The sequence below is a fragment of the Crocuta crocuta genome, unplaced genomic scaffold (genome assembly GCF_008692635.1).
Source record: "Crocuta crocuta isolate KB4526 unplaced genomic scaffold, BGI_CrCroc_1.0 scaffold1820, whole genome shotgun sequence".
NCBI lineage: Eukaryota > Metazoa > Chordata > Mammalia > Carnivora > Hyaenidae > Crocuta > Crocuta crocuta.
Genome location: NW_027529567.1, coordinates 123,289 through 137,725, shown reverse-complemented (window position 1 = coordinate 137,725; position 14,437 = coordinate 123,289).

The window sequence follows — 14,437 nt, the reverse complement described above, 5'->3', positions numbered from 1 at the left end:
GGGTTTGGATAAGTATATAAGGGTATGTATTCCATCATTATGGTATCATATAGAGTATGTTTCATATAGAGTATTGCCCTAAAAATCCTCTGTGCTCTGCTCATTCATCTCTGTCCACTCCTATCTCTTACAACCACTGATCTTTTTACTCTTTCCATAGTAAGACTTTTCCAGAATGTCATATAGTTGAAACACACAGTATCCAGCCTTTTCAGATGCGCTACATTTGGTTAGTAATATGCATTTAAGATTCCTCTACATCTTTTTTTTTTTGGTCAATGAACAAGTATATTTATAATTAAAAATTAATAAAATAATTTCATAGAGTCCTACATTGCATAAATGTTTCAAGGGTGAGCATCCCAAAACAGAGAGTCTGGTAGAAGCTGTATTGCTTTTTCTTTTTCTTTTTAATTTTTTATTTAAATTCCAGTTAGTTAACACACAGTATAATATTGGTTTCATGTGTAGAATGTAGTGACTCAGCCCTTCCATATAACCCCTGGTGCTCATCACAAGTGCACATCTTATTCCTTAATACCTTTTTAACCCATCGCCTTGCCCACCTCCCTTATGGTAACCACCAGTTTGTTCTCTGTAGTTAAGAGTCTGTTTCTTGGTTTGCCTCTCTCTCTTTTTTTATTTTACCCTTTGCTCATGTGTTTTGTTTTTTAAATTCCACATAAAAGTAAAATCATATGGTATTTGTCTTTCTCTGACTGACTTATTTCCCTTAGCATTATACTCTCCAGCTCCATCCATGTCATCGCAAATGACAAGATTTTATTCTTTTTTATGGATGAGTAATATTCCACTGTATACATACACCAATCCTTTTATCCATTCATCAGTTGATGGACACTTGGGCTGTTTCCATAATTTGGTTATTGTAGATAATGCTGCTACAAACACTGAGGCACAGGATGGAGGTTCCTCAAAATGTTAAAAATAGAACTACTCAATGACCCAGTTATTGTACTACTAGGTATTTACCCAAAGAATACAACAATGTCCATGTCTTTTAATGGCTTGATAACTCCTTTCTTTTTAGCACTGAATAATATTCCATTGCCTGGATGTACCACAGATTCTTTATCCATTTGCCTACTGAAGAACATCTTCGTTGATTCCAAGTTTGGGCAACTATGAATAAAGCTGCTATTAACATCTGTGTGCAGGATATTGTGTGGATGTAAGTTTTCAACTTCTTTGGGTAAATACCAAGGAATACAATTGCAGTGTTGTATGGTAAGAGTATGTTTAGCTTTGTAAGAAACTGCTAAAATGTCTTCCAAGGTGGCTGTATCATTTTATACTCCTATATATACATATATATATACACACATACGTACATGTAATATGTGTATATTATGCATATAATATGACACAATATGCATTTATAGACATTTATACATAAATGTATTATACATTTATATGTATTATACATAATGTATATACATCTATAAAGATATGTATATCTTTTTTTTGGTAGCAATTGGCTCATGTATTTTCAGGGGCTGACAAATCCAAAATATGTAGAGCAGGACAGCAGGCTGGAATCTCAGACAGAAGCCAATATTGTCCTCTTGGGTCTGAAGTCTGTAGGGCAGGTTTGGGATGCTGGCTCAGGCAGGATGCACATATTACAGTATTGAGGCACACTTCTCTAGAAAACCTCAGTTTCTGCTCTTAAGGCCTTCAACTGATTGAGCAAGGCTCACCCATGTTACTGAGGGTAACTTCCTTTACTTAAAGTCAGCAGATTATAGATGTTAATTATGTCTATAAAACAACTTCACAGCAATATCTAGATCAGTGTTTGACCAATCAGCTGGTCACCAAACCCTAGCCAAGTTGACACAGAAAATTTAACCATCACACCTGTATGTGTGTGTTTAATTATAACAGAGATAACAATTAAGTTGGTGGGCCACATGTGCAAGATTTCTCTAGATGCCTATCTTGGAGCCTCAACCTAAAACTTGTTTTGACACTCCTTCTAACAAATTTAAAAGGACCTAATCTCTTTTCTCCTTAAAATAATCAGAGTGGTTTCTGTTATTTGCAGCTGAACCTCGTTGCTATTCTAGCAAAGCCTTGATATCAAAACATAACCAGGAGAGTATGAGAAGAAACTCTATAGGCTAAGTATATTCATGAACATGGATGCAAAAGTAGCAACTAAAATGTTAGCAATTGAATTCAGGAATCCATCAAAAAGCTAATGTATGATCAAGTTGGATTTACATCAGAAAAGCAAAGTTCAGCATTAGAGAAATAGTTAATTTATTTTACTACATTAACAGATTTAATATTAAAGGTGTAAAATCATTTGATAAAATGCTATTATGTAACTAGAGATAGACATGAATTTCCTTAACCTGATAAGGCATATCTAAAATACCAAACATCAGACATGAAACAACAGCAAATTCAATGCTAAGCACAAAACCTTTCCTTTAAAGAGAGTAGCAGGATGATATCCACTATGACTGTGTAGATGCAGTGTTGCAGTAAACATTTCAGGAATAATAATTGTAAAAATTGTAAAAACAGGAACAAAATTTTTGTTATTTGTGGCTGAGATTATCATAGAAAAACCCATAAAATATAGAGACAAATATCAGAATTAGTAAGAGTTCAACAAGGCTGCTATATGAAGTTCAAAATATAAAAGTCCACTTCCTTTCTAGCACCAGCAACAGACCTTAAAAAAATACACTTAACATAATGTGTAGGAGTAAGGAAAATAAATAAAGACCATTCCGGAGAAATTTGTGACAATTTTATTCAAAAAGCCTAAAGATTGAACTAAATGAAGCTATATACCATATTTTAGCATAAGAAGGTTCAATNAAACCAATTTGACAATAAACTATTTGTAAAAAAAAAAAAAAGAAGGTTCAATATTATAAAGATATTAGTTCTCACCAAGTTGACCTACATTTTTAAAAGAAATTTCAGTCAAAATTCCAACAAGATTTTTTATGGAACTTTCAAAGTATATTTTAAAATACATACAAACAGAGGTAAAAATAGCCCAGATGCTCAGATGTTCCTGAAGAATTATGTGGTGGGAGGTGCGAGGGGTGAAGTGGGGTGAGGAAGGAGGCCAGATAATTAAACTGTGGTAATTCTATCAGTAGATATTAGTGTATCTAATAAATAGATATATAATCAATGAAACAACAGCTCAGAAACACACATATATATTGAAATCTGACACTTGGCAGAAAGGACAGTGGATATGGAAAAATAGAAAATTGAATTCCAAATCACAACATAAACAAAATCAATTCTAAATGTGATAACCATTTACATATGATAGGCAAAAGTTCCAAAAATTTTCTAAGGCATATAGGCCTATACCTTCAGCCGAAAAATATTTGTTGAACAAAACATAAAAGGAAGAAACTGATTTAGGAATTAGTTGCTTATTAAATATTTGATAGACCTTGCATATAAAACTGTCTGGCCTTGGAGTTCCCTTTATGAAAAAAGTTCAGATGGACCAATGCCTTTAATGGATATAGATATATTCAGGTTTCTAATTTTTTTTCTTAAGTTTTGACAATTTAACTTCTCAGAGAATTTGTTGATTTTCCCTATTGCTCAAATTTATTGACAAAAAAAGCTATAACCTTAAAGAAATTTTGTTAGTCTCTGCTGAATTTGTAATTATGACTTAATTTTATTCCTCATAATGTGCCTTTTCTGTTTTTTCTTGATCAATCTTGCTGGAATTGGTCAAATTTACAATTCAATTTAGAGAATTCTTTTGGTCAGGTTGATCCTCTCTATTAATATCTTCATTTCCTATTTCATTTTATCTTTACTAGTTAAGTTTCCCTTTTTCTTTGTTTTTAGTATATTGATTTTTTTAAAAAAAATTCCTCAGGTTGGTTTCTTTATTTGTATTCACCCTTTCTTTTTCTCTAATAAAAGCATTTGTGGCTATAGATGTTACTTGGATTACCTTTTTTTCTTTTTGCTCTTGGTTTTGTTTGTTTGTTTCTTATACTTCTGGTATAGTCAACATGCAGTCTTATATCAGTTTTAGGTGTTCAACGTAGCAATTCAACAATTCTATACATTACTCAGTGCTCATCATGGTAAGTGTGCTCTTAATTCCTTTCACCTGTTTCACCCATTCTCCCACCCACCTCTTCTCTGGCAACCACCAGTTTGTTCTCTATAGTTAGGAACCAGTCCTTTGGTTTGTCTCCTTTTTTCTTTGTTTGCTTGTTTTGTTTCTTAAAGTCCATCTACATGTGAAATCTTATGGCTTTTGTCTTTCTCTGACTGACTTATTTCACTTTGCATTATATTCTCTAGCTCCATCCATTAGTGTCATCACAAATGGCAAAAATGGCAAGGTTTTGTTTTGGTTTATGGTTAAGTAATGTTCCATTGTATGTATGCATATACAAGCATACCTACATGTACACATACATATATATTATATTGTTTGCTTCAATAAAAGTAGTTAAACTCAGGGTCATTTTTTTTTAATTAGTCATGGTATTTCACTTATGATAAAATGTTCCACAATTTGGAACAGAAATACACACACACACACACACACCCCACATCTTCTTTATCCCTTTATCTACCAGTGGACACTTGGGGCGGCTTCCATAATTGAACTATTGTAAATACTGATATCAATTATGGGGTGCATATATCTTTTCAAATTAGTGTTTTTGTATTCTTTGGGTAAATACCCAGTAGTGGAATTACTGGATCATATGGCAATTCTATTTTTTATTTTTTGAGGAACCTCCATACTGTTTCCCACAGTGGCTGCACCAATTTGCATTCCCACCAGAAGTACATGAGGGTTCCTTTAATATCTACATCTTTACCAACGCTTGCTTCCTGTGTTGTTGATTTTAGCCACTGTGACAGGTGTGAGGTGATATCTCATTGTGGTTTTGATTTGCATTTCCCTGATGATAAGTGATGTTGAGAATCTTTTCATGTGTTTGTTAGCCATCCGTATGTCTTTGGAGAAATGTGTGTTTATATCTTCTGCCTGCTTTAAATTTTTTTACTTGTTTTTTGTGTGCTGAATTGTATAATCTTTTTATATACTTTTGATACTAAGCCTTTATTGACTATGTCATTTGCAAATATCTTCTCCCATTCATTAGGTTGACTTTTTGTTTTATTGATGGTTTCCTTTGCTCTACAAAAGCTTTTAAAAAAATTTTTTTAGTGTCTTATTTACTTCTGAGAGAGAGAGAGCGATAGAGAGCGAGAGTGAGCAGGGGAGGGTCAGAGAGAGAGGGAGACACAGAATCCAAAACAGGCTCCAGGCTCTGAGCTAGCTGTCAGCACAGAGCCCAACCCCCGGCTCGAACCCACGAACCGTGAAATCAGGACCTAAGCCGAAGCCAGAGCTTAGCCGACTAAGCCACCCAGGCGCCCCTGTGAAAGCTTTTCTTAAAAAATTTATTATGGGGCGCCTGCGTGGCTCAGTCAGTTAAGCGTTCGACTTCGGCTCAGGTCATGATCTCAAGGTTCGTGGGTTCAAGCCCCGGGTCGGGCTCTGTGCTGACAGCTAGCTCAGAGCCTGGAGCCTGCTCTGGATTCTGTGTCTGGCTCTCTCGCTGACCCTATGCTGCTCACACTGTCTCTCTTTCTTTCTCGGAAATAAGTAAAACATTAAATTTTTAAAAATTTTATTGTTATTATTATTAGTTTATTTTGGTGTAGTTCCAATAGTTTAGTTTTTGTTTCCCTTGCCTCAGGAGCCCTATCTAGAAAAATGTTGCTATGTCAGAGAAATTTCTGCTGCATCTCTCTTCTAGGATTTTTATGGCTTTAGGTCTCACAGTTAGGTCCTTATTCCGTTTTGAGTTTATTTTGTGTATGGCATAAGCCAGGGTCCAGTTTTATCTTTCGCATATAGCTGTTCAGTTTTCCCAACAGCATTTCTTGAAGTGGCTGTCTTTTTCCCATTGCATATCCTTGCCTCCTTTGTTGAAGATTAACTGACCATATAATTGTGAGTTTATTTCTGGGCTCTCTATTCTGTTCTCTTGTTCTATGTATCTGCTTTTGTGCCAGCACCCTACTGTTTTGATTACTGCAGCTTTGTAGCATATCTTGAAATCTGGAATTGCAATACTTAAAGTGTTATTCTTTTTCAAGATTGCTTGGCTATTCGAGGTCTTTAGTGATTCCACATAAATTTTAGGATTATTTGTTTTAACTTCAATTACCTTTTTAACTGCATTCCTCAAATTTTGCTATGTAGTGCTTTTGTCATTGTTCCAAATGTTCTGTATGATTTCTCCATTGAGCCATGAATTATTTCGAATTGTATTTTTAACTTTTTAGGTGTGCTGGGGTGGCTCAGTCAGTTAAGCGTCCAACTTTGGCTTAGGTCATGATCTTGCATTTTGTGAGTTTGAGCCCCACATCAGGCTCTGTGCTTACAGCTCAGAGCTTGGAGCCTGCTTTGGATTCTGTGTCTCCATTTCTCTCTACCCCTTCTCTGTGTGCACGCTCTCTCTCTCTGTCTCTGTCAAAAATAAATAAACATTAAAAAGAGGTTTTTGAAAGAAGTATATTTTTAGTTTTCTAAATATATGGGCTTGAAAAAAGTTCTCCTCTCACTGATTTCTAACTTAATACTATTGAGATCAGAGAATGCAGATTATGATGGGATTCTCTGAAATTTATTTGAGACTCCTTATATGGTCAGTTTTTATAGATAGTCCATGTATACTTGAATAGAATATTTATTCTCTAATTATATTCTATGTACATTAATGTATATTAATATATAGATTATTGTTATTCTTCAAATATATTATCTACTTTCTGATTCTTTGTTTACTTGATCTTTAACTTACTGAGAGAAGTGTGTTAAAACCTTTCACTATGATTATGGTTGATTTGTTAGTTTCTCCTTTTCATTCTATAGTTTTTTATTGTATATATTTGAAGGTATTTTATTGTGTGCATAGAGGTTTAGTAGTTTTACATATTTCTAGAAAACTAACATTTTTTAAATATGTAGAAGCCCTCTCTACTAGTACAATAATTTATCCCCTTATAGATTATCTCTTGTCTGATATTACTGTAACTATACCAGAATTCTTTTGGTTAATACATGCTTAATATGTAATTTTTCTACATTTTTAACTTTTCTGTGGTTTGTTTTTAGATATTCCTTTTGCAAATTTCATTTTAGATGTGACTATTTAAAAAATATATAGTTCAACATTCTTTGTCTTTTAGTTGGGCAGTTGAGTCCATTTATATATATTTGGATCCATTTCTTCCATCTTCTTTTGTGATTTTTGTTGGCCAGACTTCTTTTGTGCAGTCAGAAGTTTGAACTTTTCCCCTTTACATAATCAGAAATTAACAAGTGTTTATTGAACTCAGTTTGATATACATACACAGATACACACCCCATAGGAAGCAGGTTACTTTTACCTTCATTTTACATCTGAGACAGACGAGGTAATAGTCTGGCTTTAGGTTACAGAACTATTATGAGATTAAATTTGAACCAAGATCTGAAATCAGTCCCCAAATCTACTATCCTTCATGCTTCCATCTGGTCTTCAGGGTAGAGAGGTTTTGTCAGTCCAGTGGAGCTGCAGATGGTAGAAAAGATCAGAGATTAGAGGACATCCAGGAGAAGCTGATAATATTGTCCCTAATTTTTAAAAAGAGGTTGAATAGAGTTTTGAAAGTGAATGACATCTTGCTTTGTTCTTGTTTCTTTGATGAGATTGACTCATCAGAAAGTGATGATGTTTGCTATAATAAAAGTGGCATTTAAACCCAGGCTCATCTTTTTAAATTAATCATCGTATTTCACTTATGATAAAATGGAAGTTTTATAAAACCATAATTTGGAACTGACATACATGGTGATTTTGTCTATTTTCTTGATAAATGGAGAGAATGAGATTATTGTTCAACAAGTCTGACAATGAGAAGACCTAACCCCAAGTCCGTTTCAATGATTCAAAAAGAAATCACAAGGAATTTCTCTCTTTTGTTTTTTGAAATAAAAAATTTAATGTTTATTTATTTTTGAGAGAGAGAGACAGAGACAGAGTGTGAGCAGGAGAGGAGGAGAGAGAGGGAAACAGAGAATTTGAAGCAGGCTCCAGGCTCTGAGCACAGAGCCTGATGTGGGGCTTGAACCCACAAACTGAGATCAAGACCTGAGCCAAAGTTGGATGCTTAACCGACTGAGCCACCCGGATGCCCTGGAATTTCTCTCTTTTAAATTTACTTGGAAAGAACTTCTTGAGATTTTCTTAGGGCCACTGAAGGTAGTTTTGATAATAAGTTTAGGATTTGAGAGGAAGCAATGGTCTGGTTAAATAAAACTTTGGTCACTAATTGTCTAAAATCATAGAGATTTTATGATTAGGGTGTTAGGAAGAAATTGGAGCTACTTTGGGGAGTTAAAGAATCTATAAATGCAAACAGCATGATTTTCCTTATGGATCCATGAAATTTCACAGTAATTGTTTTTTTCTATATTAGGTCACAACACCGAGCGCCAGGTCCCCTTGTCCAAATTGTAGCCCCTCCATGGTGATGTGGAGTTCTGATAAGAGCTCTATGTAGCTTGAAAGTACTGTGGGAATCACACTGCAACTGGCTTCAGAATCCTAGTTTTGCAGGATTAGGTCATGAGTATTTTGATAGAGTAAGCTGCAAAATCCATTTTCCAATGAAATCTACTTATTCTAAAAGAAAAAAAGGCCTTTCAAATGAGCAAAATGCAATTCTAGGTCTTAAAATTGTTTGGGCATTAACAAAGGCTGAATTTCACTTTGGTTTGCTTAAAAAACAGGTCACCAAAACAGGATGCTAATTGTTTTTACCCCTTTTTCTCTGTGATAGGACCACCTCTACTTTAGTATGGAACATGCAGGTGGTCTATGAGATGTACCAATAGTTAAAAGATAATACATTAGGCTTTTAACTGGTTTCCTCACTTCCGTTCTTGTTCTATACAATGTATGCCCACATTGCTACTGAAATGATTTTTTAAAGCCAGTTGAAATTTATGGATAAATACTACCTTTACAGCTTGGGCTAAAAGCCATTCCTTGTCCAATCCCAACCTACCTTTCTGATCGCACCTTCAATCCTTTATCACCACCTCTAGGCATATGCATGTGCATGCATGTGCGTGTGCACACACACACACACACACACACACTTTTAACCCCAACATGGTATTTTCCCTTTTCTTTGCACATGCTAGTCACACTGCCTGAAATACTCTTGACCTTCCTACCATTATAATCCCAGATTAAATATCATTTCCTCTTTGAAGCTATACTGAACCTGTCTTTCATAGTTGCTTCCTCCTCTGAGCATATAACTCATCATTTTATAGAATTCACCAATCATAGTCTAGTAATCCATAAAGTACGAGACATTGCCCACAAAGAATAGCTGCATAGGGACTGGCTTTGCTCTTTCAGTTTACTGCCATTGCTCTTGTAACGTACCTTTCCCCTTTTATATGCTCTGGGGTGGACAAAGAATAGACTTGCTGGCAGTGCATCTTGGACTTAAGTAAATAATGGACAGTGTAGAAAAGGCTGGAACTAGGAAATGACAGTGAGGAAACAAGGATTTCTGTGACCCCAGGGTGGTCTATCCAGGCCTTCTATACTCAAGTGGCCGTCCCTGTCTAGGGGGTGCATGGAAAATAGGCACAGGCAAGTCAAAGATTATCAATAGAAGGAACACATTCTGCTTAAATCTAAGAAAAACAAGGAGTAGATTAAGCATGTGGAAACAGTAATAACCTTCCCCAAGTGTTGAAATTTCTATAGAACCCACATTCGTCATGCATCCTATTTTAATACAATGATCAGAAATATAAATACATGTTTATGCTGACATTATTAAAACATAGTTCAGTTTTTACTTATAATTTGGAAAAGTGTATTAATCTGCTAACTGCAGTTTTAGAATGATGGGCTTATTCAAGACTATAGACTAGTTTGGTAATACTAGTTACCAGTTGCCATTTATTCAGTGCCCATTAAACCCCAAGCACGGTAAGGGTTTTTGGTTTTTTGTTGTTTTTTTTTTTTTACTTTGACATATTTGATTTAATCCACACAAAATACTTGTAGGCTAGGTACAATCATCCCAACTTTATAGAATAGACAGGTGATGCCCTAAGAGGCCGAATAACCTGCTTGATGTCACCCAGTTTGTGAGAGGAATCCAAAATTGAATTCTAGTCTTTCTACCTCCAAATCGCATGCTCTTTCTGTCATACATGGGTGCCTCACAAAGTAATAACATCTATGAAGAAAGAAAGAGCTTCTCAAAAACTGGACCTGCAAACTCAACTCTGTAACTCAATAGCAAACAATTCCACTAGTTAAGAGAAATGTATTTCAGAAAGCAGTTTGGCATCTGAAAAATGTGCCTACCACACAGAATGACTACAAAAATACTTGAAATAAATGATCAGATGTAATTATCTCTTGGGGCTTTTCCATCACTGTCCAGCCCAACCTTGTGACATCAGGCCGAGGACACCATGTAAAAGTTGTAACCTATGGCCCTGTTTGTCCTTGGCCCTGGGCCACACTCATTCTTCTCTGCTTCTCTTGACTTTCTGTTTTCTGACCCTACATTTGGTCACAGCAACCCATGCTGTCTTCCTCACTTTATTCTCTGCCTTATGCAAGGTTCTGTCTCTTCTGGGCACAGCCGCAGTGATTGCCTGGGCAAAGCGCTGGTTCGAACGGTTTGGTAGTGCAGACCCAGATGGGTACTTTGTCTGATCCCCCTGTGATGGTGTTTATCCAGCAGTGGTTTGAAGATCACTTCTATACAGATCACATTGGTTGGAGGCTTGGAGAATATCCGAGTTGACTGAATCTGGACCTTTAGTGAGTAGGTGTTGCAATCTGTACTTTAATAGGCTTTCTCATTGATTCTCTCTCTCTCTTTTTCAATGCTTTATTTATTTTTAGAGAGAGGGCACACCACATGGGAGAGGGGCAGAGAGAGAGAGAGAGAGAGAGAGAGAGGGAGAATCCCAAGCAGGCTCTGCACTGTTGTTGCAGAGCCTGACATAGGGCTCGAACTTAAGCCATGCGATCATGACCTGAGCTGAAAGCGAGTCAGACGCTTAACTGACTGAGCCACCCAGGTGCCCCTCATTGATTCCTTTGTGACCAGTATTTTACAAATACTGCCCTCCATTTCATGTGGTCCCTGGGTATCCCTACCCTTTCTGTCTCCTTCTGCAGTGACTCTCCCACATGTGAGAGCTCACCGGTCTGACCTGAATATACTATTGTTTTGTTCCATTAGGGCATTTAACTGAGGGTTATTTATATTGCTCGGGCCTTTTAGAAAATCGTATACTGAGAGTGATGGCCTGCCCTTTGCAATCACAAATGTAATTTTCTCTCTACTTCACATATAACCCAAGTTTCCCCAAAGCCTCTCTGTTTCTGGGTACAAATAAAGCTACTTAATGTTTTTAACTCAAATTTCACTGACTCATGCCTGTACCTACATAATACAAAACCACAGCTCCCTGCGTAATTCTCCACCAGTGTTTCTGGAGGGCCTTGGAAGGTACCTCGCTGGCCCTCTCCATCCTACTTCTCTGCGCTGTGTTGCTGATGGATGGGCATTGCTTTTGGAGTCAATTAGGCTGTGCCTCCCCATGACTCGAAGGCCAGTGGCCTCCCTGCTGTTGCTGATCTGCATGACCAGGATCAGGCATGCGCTCTCTCTCTCTCTCTCTGTCTCTCTCTCTCTCTCTCTCTCTGTGTGTGTGTGTGTGTGTGTGTGTGTGTGTGTGTGTGTGCTGCAAACCCTCAGGGAGCCGAGGGCGGTGCTGTGTTCCCAGGCCTCCTGATGAGGATGGAGCCACTCTGTGCCGCACACAGAAGTGAGGAGGATACTGTTTGCTCTGACTCTTTTTTTGGCCACCTGAGCCACACTATTACTTTGCTGGATCCCCAGAGTCCCTTATGGAACGATTTCATTTAATTTGTGCCTGCAGCTCCCCACGGCCAACATCCCAGACAAACACTAGCCTGTGTTTCCATCCACTTTCCCCCGGGTGCCCACAAGTAAACCATGTGCCCCAAACGAAACCTCTGTGAGAAATCTACTCCTTATAGATACTTCCGCCAGCTCATCACACAGACTCAGCCACATCCGGGTCTCAGAAGCTGCTTTGAACTTCATTTGGGACTCTTCTCCTGACCCATAGCACACATGTGGTAAGTTCCTAATTCCAGTGAACCTGGTTTGAAAACTATGAAAGGGACTCCCTGGGGAAGATGTTTAAAACAAGACTGTAGGAGAGGCTGTCAGAGTGAGAGAGCCCAGACAGTACTGATCCTGAAAACGTATTTTTTTCTTTAAAAGAAGACATCTGATCTTTAATTGTAGAAGATGAAAGTGAAGAGAAAAGCAGAGAATTGAACCACATGCAGGATTCAGCATTCTAAATGGAACACATTCTCCCCTACCTTCTCCTCCTTTACCATAGAGTACCAGCTGTCACTAGAAGCTGTTTCCAACCCAATTACCATTCCTTTATCAGAAAGGAGGATAAAATCTTAACAAAGGAACAGACGACTGGATGCCATTGGTTCTTCTGGCTCTGGAACTGCTTTAGAAAGGAAGTTGCATCTTTGCAGAATTATTATTATCAATCAGCCTTTATTGCTTCAGCTTTCTTTATTGCATTCTAACACACAAAGTAATGAAAACATATAATAAAGAGAATAAAACACGTAATGCATCACTGTGCAGATATTGCAATCATAGCAAATCCAATGTAAATGCCCTACAGGGAATACTTGAGCCTTCCAATACATTGCTAACAGTTTGCATGATACTACATCACATTATTTATCTACTAAACCTGTCATGCTCTGCTAAATATCGCGCCAGCATCAACCCCAAATAGTACTACTCCTTCCCATCCTCCAAACGGAAGGCATATTTCTTTGCTGTCACTGGTTTTAATGTTTGCAAAGAGTAGCTCCAGCTCCTGAATAATTAATGCATAACGATTACTAAGCCACGGGTAGTTTACTATTCTAGCCCCTCTGGTCTTTGCAATGTTGCTTGCTTTAATATGCACTTCGAATTGGAACCAAGAGGTAGTAAAAGGCATTAAGACGGCATGAAGCTAAGTCAATAATGATTTACAGAGTTTGGATGCATTCCTGGGTTTTTCATTCTTGGCTCTCAAGCCCCATCTGCTGCTCGTGTTCTGACTTGGTCTCCCTTTTGCAAATGCTTCTCTGATGACAGTTGTTTCTGCTTTGTTTATACTTACTTAAAAGAGTCAGCTTTCAAGAGTTCAGGTCAAGAACACACTTCCTCTGTGGTATTTCCAACTTTGGAAGAACACTGGCAGTGACTAAATACATTTGGAATACGTCTGCCAAATATATGCATGTCAAGAAACTTCATGATCTCAAATGCTATAGGCACCTAGTAATTGATAATAATACTCGTAGGTGTGATTCACCCTTTGGAAGGGTGTTAAAAGGTAACTAGGAGGACTTTAAAAAGGAGGAGGAACTTTCTCATGGTGAGAGTGGCAGGGTACTAAGTCTTCTATATGCTGTTTATGGTTTCTACTCAATGACATTCCTACATATCAACTCAGACTTTAATAATTCCCATGTGGAGTAAACTGTTCCATCTCATAGGGCAAAGACTGGTCACTTTAGTGGACTTGCCTCTGAGCAGGAATGATCCAGTGCTCCAGGAATATCTAATGAGAAGATGTGACTCTGGCAGGACAAATATCCCTTGGGTAGACATTGGAAAGAGAACTTGTTGCTTCAAAAGGCCGGTGACTCAAAGCTTGCTCTCCTTCATGCTTGGTCTGGGGCTAAACAAATAATATACAATAGAAATTTGGACAAAATATTTATGGGATAGTGGTGAAGAAAAGAATATGTTGTAAACACTATGCCATATTAACCAAGTGGAGGGCCGCTTACAGCTTCTTTGCTCAGTGTTTTTCCTTTTATAGCATATTATGCCATTTCTCTTTCTTTTGGAGTTCCTCAAATATCCCCATCAAATGAAAAATTTTTCAAAATAAGTATATACATGCTTTAAATCTGGTTCTATAGATTGCAGAAAATCTCTGAGTTTGCTTATGATAGGTTATATTGTTAATTCTTTGAGGTGGTTTGGAAAATGTCTTTGACTTTTAAATGGACCCTGGTGATCTACATGTTAGCTTAAGTCTGAAAGGTCAAATTTGCTATTTCCTCCTCACCCAGCCGACCAAGCCTTATGTACTATAATTGGTGCTTTGCCCTTTCGAGCTTTTAAGTTGTTGGTAAGTCTACCACTGGGTGGGACCCGTATCACTTGTAGAGTAAATAGAAGTGAGGCTAAATGTGTAAATGGCTCCATGAAT